Source organism: Bidens hawaiensis, unplaced genomic scaffold (assembly GCF_021521415.1).
Source record: "Bidens hawaiensis isolate Kalapana, Puna unplaced genomic scaffold, B.hawaiensis_p1.1 tig00007460_1, whole genome shotgun sequence".
Classification (NCBI taxonomy): Eukaryota; Viridiplantae; Streptophyta; class Magnoliopsida; order Asterales; family Asteraceae; genus Bidens; species Bidens hawaiensis.
In genome coordinates, this window is record NW_027491524.1 from 471,014 (window position 1) to 478,107 (window position 7,094).

Genomic DNA, 7,094 nt, shown 5'->3' on the forward strand with positions numbered 1-7,094 from the left:
ACCCTCCTAAGGTCATAACATACAAGGTAACAGGGAACTCATGTCCCTCTAACTCTATCTTACCGTCTTTAACCATTTATATTATTTTAACCGAAGTGTCACTAGCGGTTTCTACTATAAAATTTTCAGACACTCGAAAACATTTCATTTTAGATAATTTACTAAATGGTGTAGCTACAAAACTTCTATTCGCACCCGAATCAAATAATACCGAAGCAGAAACACCGTTTACTAAAAACGTACCTGTCACAACGTCTGGAATTTGTTTGGCTTGTTCCTGAGTCAGCATGTAGGCTCTGGTCTTTGGCCTTGACAGTTCAACATCTTTCTTTCCACCGCCCCTAGCTTTAGTACATTCTCTGGCCATATGACCCTTCTTTTCGCACTTGTAACATGTGGGTTCGGCGTTGCATTCATGAGCATAATGCCCCACCTTCCCACATTTGTAACAGGCATTTGACCCTAGCCAGCACTCTCCACCATGAGGTTTCCCACACTTATGGCACACACCAGAACCAGTACCCCACTTGCACTCACCACCGTGCATCTTGCCACAAATCTTACACGACTTCCTCTCCCACACCTTTTGTTTCTTATCCTTAGAGTTCCACAACTAAGTACCAGGTCGTTTAACAGGAACGACCCATTTCTTCTCCTTATTCTATTATACCACCACATCGTCCACGGCCAGATCGTCGTAAACCATCTATGCGAGTTCGACAGCAGAGTCAAAGGTGGCAGGTTTACTAGTCTTGACCAATGTGTGGAAGTTCTGCGGTAGCCCTCTCACATAACACTTGATTCGTTTGGCCTCAGTGTTCAGCCTGTCTGGCACGAGCCTAGACAGGCGGTTGAATTCAGTAGTGTACTCGCGGTGTGTCATCTTACCCGCCTTCAAATTCAGAAACTTCATCTCAACCCTTTCAACTTCTGCATCAGCACAGAACCTCTTCATTACCAACTCTTTCAAATCACCCCACTTCATTTCCTTTATCTCTTCCCGACTCTTTCTCTGCTCAACTGACTCCCACCAATACACTGTCTCCTCACCAAACGATTGGGTAGCATATCCCACAGATTGATCAGGACGGCACTCGCTAATGCGGATAACCTTGTCCATAGTGGTTATCCATTAGGAGTAGCGATTGCGTCTCCCAAACCGGTTAGCTTTGGTGGGTCACATCCCTTGAAGGACTTATAGTTGCACCCGCCTCGGCCTCTCTTTCTATCATAAGCTTTCATAGACTTAACCCCACTCGAGGCCTCCCTCTCTCCTTCCTCATCTCTCCTACCATCACCACCCGCCCATTTAACAGTTCTTTCACGGCTTCCAGCAGACCCTTCAGGAGTCATATTCTTCACAGCAGTGGCTACAGCTTGAACAATAGCTGCATGAATCGGGGGATCCAGTTGAACCCCTTCGTTGTTGCTCTGGTTTCCTCCAGTTCATCTCCGGTGTTGGAAGCTGTTTCGACCGAAGGTCGTTGGACACAACGAGGCCTGTCACGACGTCCAGTGCGACCTCCAACTCTCACAATTCCTCCATCTCCTACATTTCCTAGCGTTCCAGCCATTGTATTCTAAAAGGGAAAACACAAACGTCATCACTCAAGTAACTGTTTAGTACACAGATAGTAAGGCTAACAGGTAATAACAGTGGCCAGCTGTGATTAGCTAATCATGTTACTTTCCGAGTCCTATACACTACCCCTCATGAGTCTATTTGTGCTGGTTCTACTTTAAACAGTTAGTCAATCAAAGCAATCAATTAATCCTATCCCTATCATTCACATATCCTTCCTTATCATTTCTCATACGTCTTTTAACCATACACTTTACCTTACTGAACTTGCTTGTGTGACACATCGCATTCTTGGACCGGTATCTTCTTTCTTTTCTTACTTTTATCCCATTCTCTATTCGAGTCTAAGCGTGCAGGATGCTTAAATCTCTCAAACTTTGCTCTGATACCAACTTGTAAGGCCCCGTTACCGGTGCCTCATGTTTGGACGTTAGATTTACTCATAAACATAGTTCATTATATCAGAGTTAATTAAAGCATTTCGCGGAAGTAATAAAACTTAAAACATTCGTTACAATTATCCAAAATCTTGTCTTTTAAAACATAACATAAAATATAGTAATAAACGTCATTACAAATATTCAGATGCCAGTTACGTCCAATCCTGCCATGTGTCCCCCTCAAGCTAACTGTATCAATCTATTCACCTGCGTGCATACTAAAAGTTAGCTACACTGAGTGAGTTCTAGTTAATATAGGTAACATACAATACGTTCTTATATTACATACTTAACCTTCTTTACTTTCGTTCATACATACATAAGTATATACTTTCATTCTTACCTTCATACGTTCCTTCTTACGTACTTCATATTTTATCTTTCTTCACTTACATACTTATCTTTCTATACATACATACTTATACGTTTTAAATAGCCTTTCGCCCTATAACCTCACATATATTATTAGGGTCTGCCACCCTTAAATAGCCTCTCACCCTATAACCTCACATATATTATTAGGGTCTGCCACCCTCCTTCACAGATATTATTAGGGTCTGCCACCCTTTACCGTCAATTCCTTCACATCATACTTTCCTTTCCTTTTTATAAATTTTATATACTTTCTTACATAGTCATTAATCTATAACATACATACATCATTCATACAACATACATAACAGTCACATCTTTAAACTATCTCCTAACAGTACATGCAATATCCGAAGATCGTTCATATACCTTTAAGCATTCATTCATATCCTTCACAGATATCATAATAGGCATACACTTACCACTTAAGGTAAGTGTATTAACAAATCACATCGAATATGCACACAACCCCGAAAAAATAACATGGAATGGGGTTAGAAACTCACCTGAAAACTGTTGCATTCACCGTTAATCGTTATTCCATTCTTTAATTGTGCACGCCTTACTGTTAAATATACTTTTGTTAATTAACCAATTATTTGATTAAGTTGGTATCTAGGTTAACCAACGTATTTTCTAAGTTGGGATTTTTTGTTAGGCTTAATGGGCTAGCTTTATTTTAATTTAGATAAAGGCTTAGCAACTTGTGGACTAGCTAGATTAAGCCCATCGGTCCATTAAAGAAACTGGGTCCTACTGGGCTCAGGCCCAACCAGCTGGGTGGCCGAGAACACCAGGCATAGCACCCCTGTTGACCGAGAACCCATGTTTGACCGAAATCCCATACTTGACTGAGAACCCATAATTTACCGAGAACGTGGGTTGACCGAGAACTCCATAGTATGGCTAAGAACACTCAGCCTTGGCCGAGAACCCTCATTTTGGACCGAGAATCCTCAGGTCAGGTGTGTTCAGCTCATCTTTCTATCTTTATCACTTTTACCTAGCTCAGTTAACTGTTTTATGGTTCATATTATGAACTTTAACTACTTTTCTCCACCATTCATAACCGTTTACACCCATTATCATTACGGCTTCAAGATCTAACCTGTTTAGTCATAAAGTTTAAACCTTTATAGTGTTAAAATGTTCTAGCTAGATCTAGGGTTTCCCTTATGAACCGTATATAATCATAAGTTTGCTAATTCCATTTTAATCATCAAGTTTGCAACTTTATGATTTATCTAGACCCGATCTACTCTATGTTTAACTTTCATGGCCAACCGTTCATAAAACTTAATCTTTAAGGTCAAGAACATACCTTTATACGGTTATTAGGTCGCGGTTAGCTTGGTACGTGATCTTGGACTTGTTAGCTCGCTTGTGTGATCGAAGATCCTATATTATTATGCTTGGTTTTGGGTTTGGGTGGTGGCCGACGGCTAGGGGTGGTGTATTTGGCTTAAGTGTGTGTTTTATGGTGTGTAGAGAATAAGATGAATAATATGGATGGAAATGAAAAGGATTAGGGTTTAAGGGGTATTTATACTCCCTTAAGCCCATGGACCTAATGCCCATCTTTTCTTTTTGGTCCATAATTAACTCCATCTAATTAGCATACTTATTTTTCCATCTTTGTTATTTTATTATATAATTATCAACTCAATTAAATTTGTCCATCATAAGAAATAATATCTAAAATATTATTATTTGAAATTTCAGGATGTTACAGGAAATCAAAACCATCAGTTTCAACGATGTTTTGGGTCGTTTAAAAAAGAGAACTAAAGACAAGGATGTTTCTAATTCCGAGTCTTATACTAACCGAAATTGCGGGCACGAGAAAGGTCTAGGGACACGTGTAACACCCCGTAACCGCAGCGGAAATGTAAACGGGATGCAACAGACACCTCTGATATCAACCACATTGTTTATAAAGAAAACTGAATACATTAATATACTTCAAATTACATTATCTCGTATTTCATTACCGTCTAGGTGATACACACATCATACAATATGATACATAATTCTATTTAATATAATGTATCCTAACATCCCACACGCAAATCTTACACACATCAAGCACTTAGCACGTAAGCAATCACTTCATCTTAATTGTACCTGAAAAGCATGTGAGAAAACGGGTCAACTACGAATAGTTGGTGAGTTTCACAATTTGAGTAAACCATGATAAATCCATATCATAATATAATATTATCGATGTAATTATGCTGAGCCCACAAGTGAAACCTCTGTTAACCCAATACTGTACCCGTTCAGGGGGCAATGTTAACCCAGAAACACTTCTAGGGACATCTGGGGACACTGTTAACCCAGTACAGTACCCATTCCGGGGGCAATATTAACCCAGAAACACTTCTAAGGACATCTGGGGACACTGTTAACCCAGTACTGTACCCATTCCGTACGATTCCCGTACAATCAAATATTTATAAATACACGCAAATCCATGCGTTCAGTATGTACTTAAACATTTCAATAGTAACATGCTTTCCGCCCCGGGAAAATATTTAAAAACAATTCAGAAAAAAGGGCTCGTGAAACTCACCTTAGCACATGCAAGCAGGTAACAACAATCATTATCAGTTAACACGTCCAATCTGTAATATGATCCCTACGATCGTTACTATACACTCATTATTAATATAACTTTAACCGTGTTAACCGGTACATCTGGGGACACTGTTAACCCAGTACTGTACTCGTTCCGGGGGCAATGTTAACCCAGAACACTTCTCCGGACTCAGATTGTGTTTTCGTTTAGAGTTCATTAGTCAAAATTAATATTAGTTCGTTTCCCCGTTTAGCGTGCCTAGCACGGCTATCCGTTTTTTTACGTTTCAAAAATGAGTTTGGTCACCATGACCCGAAAATAGTGGTTGACTAATAATTTAATTAGAGTTGTGAAATTAGAGCTCGGTTTAGACGCCCTGATTGGCCGCGGGACCCGTTTCCGTCTTTAGTGCACCGGAAACTGTTAAATCGTTTAAAATTACCCAAATCATCCGAATTATTTTCGGATGATTTATTTTTACTTGCTTAACTCAGTTATATGAAAATAGTTCATTTTTAGGGTTTTTATACACCAGTCAGTTCGTCTACCCGAACTTTGCTGGTTTACGCGTTTTATATTATAAAAGTTCACTTTTATTCCAAATAAATATCCGTTCATCCTCGGATCTTGAGATTTTTCACAAATAACATTTTGACAGTGGGGAAATTTATAAAAATATTTCCAGAATTAATTTTTATATTTAAAATTTATTTATCTATTTTTAAACACCATTTAAACACTAAATATGTCGTAAATACCAAACGAACTTAGAAAAATCCCAAATTTTTCCTGGATGACCCCTGCCATCTCCATAGTTCCCTGTAATTTTTCCAGAGCCGAAATCTTTTTTTGCATGCCATTTTCACTAAAACCGAGCTAGAAAACCCTAGAACTCGTTTAACTGAAAAGCCTACTTAGACTTCTCCAACTGACCTAAAATTTTTTGTGTGACTTTTAAATGTTATAAAAAGCTTATCTGCAATTTTTCAGAATTTTTCATGATATTTGACTATTTTTCACCGTTTTTAGCCAAAACCGAGCATTAAATTCATCCTTTGTCCAAAAATTACCAAAAATTCACAAAGCTCATATTTCATGTATTTAACACCTCTGTAAAATTTCATGACCTAACTCTAAACCATACACAATCTGTCCAAAAATCCATAACCGAACATAAACCGAATATACCTTTTGTTTTCCGCCACTACAAGCTACACACTCGTCTTTCCGCCTTATCTACCACTAAATACAGAACCTACAACCAACATACCACAATACCAAGCAAGTTACACTCACGATCAAGCCTCTTACACTATAGTTTCGGTTATTGTTTCAAAACTAAAGTTTAAACCGTAAAAATTCGTTTTTGGTTCGTTTAACTCCTTTCTTGGACCAAGATCCCTTGTATAACCCGTATACATCACTTGATCATGCAAGAATCGGTTTTCATCTTTGAAACCTCATTTTCTTGCAAATAAACTCAAGAAACGAAGATAAACACGTAATTAACTCGGTTTTTACCTCGGTTTTCTTGCTCCAAATATCGGTTTTGAGTTCATGAAAGTGGAGAGACTTGAAGATTGTTGAATGGTTGGATGAAAAAAAGAAATGAGGGCTAGGGGAATAACCCCCAATTCGATCGGCATATCAAGAGGGGTGGGGTGGGACCCACTTCTCCAATTCTAGCCACATGTTTGGATTCTCGTAATCCGGATAATGTTTTGAATAATCTGGTTCAGTTCGTTTTTTTGGTTAAATGTCTAATTCGGCTTAAAACGAGGCTAAAACGGTCGTTTTCGGCTTAAAAATGAAATTTATATAAAACCACTTTAAAAACTTTAAAAACTTAAACCATGACTTCCATTAACTTAAAACACCATGTCATTAATATTTGCGCATCTTTTTCGGCTTGATCGATTGTCTCTTGCTCGGTTTGGTATTAAAGGTTTCGTTTAATGTACCGACGTACCATTAAATCGAAATTCTTTTTCTGTGCCGTATTTTACTTATCCCGAAGCATTAATGCTCCGTAAAATCACTAAATATTATAGATATCGTCTATAATTGAACCCTCGATTCGTTCGGGTTTCAATAACTATCGATCGATTAATCGCATATTCAA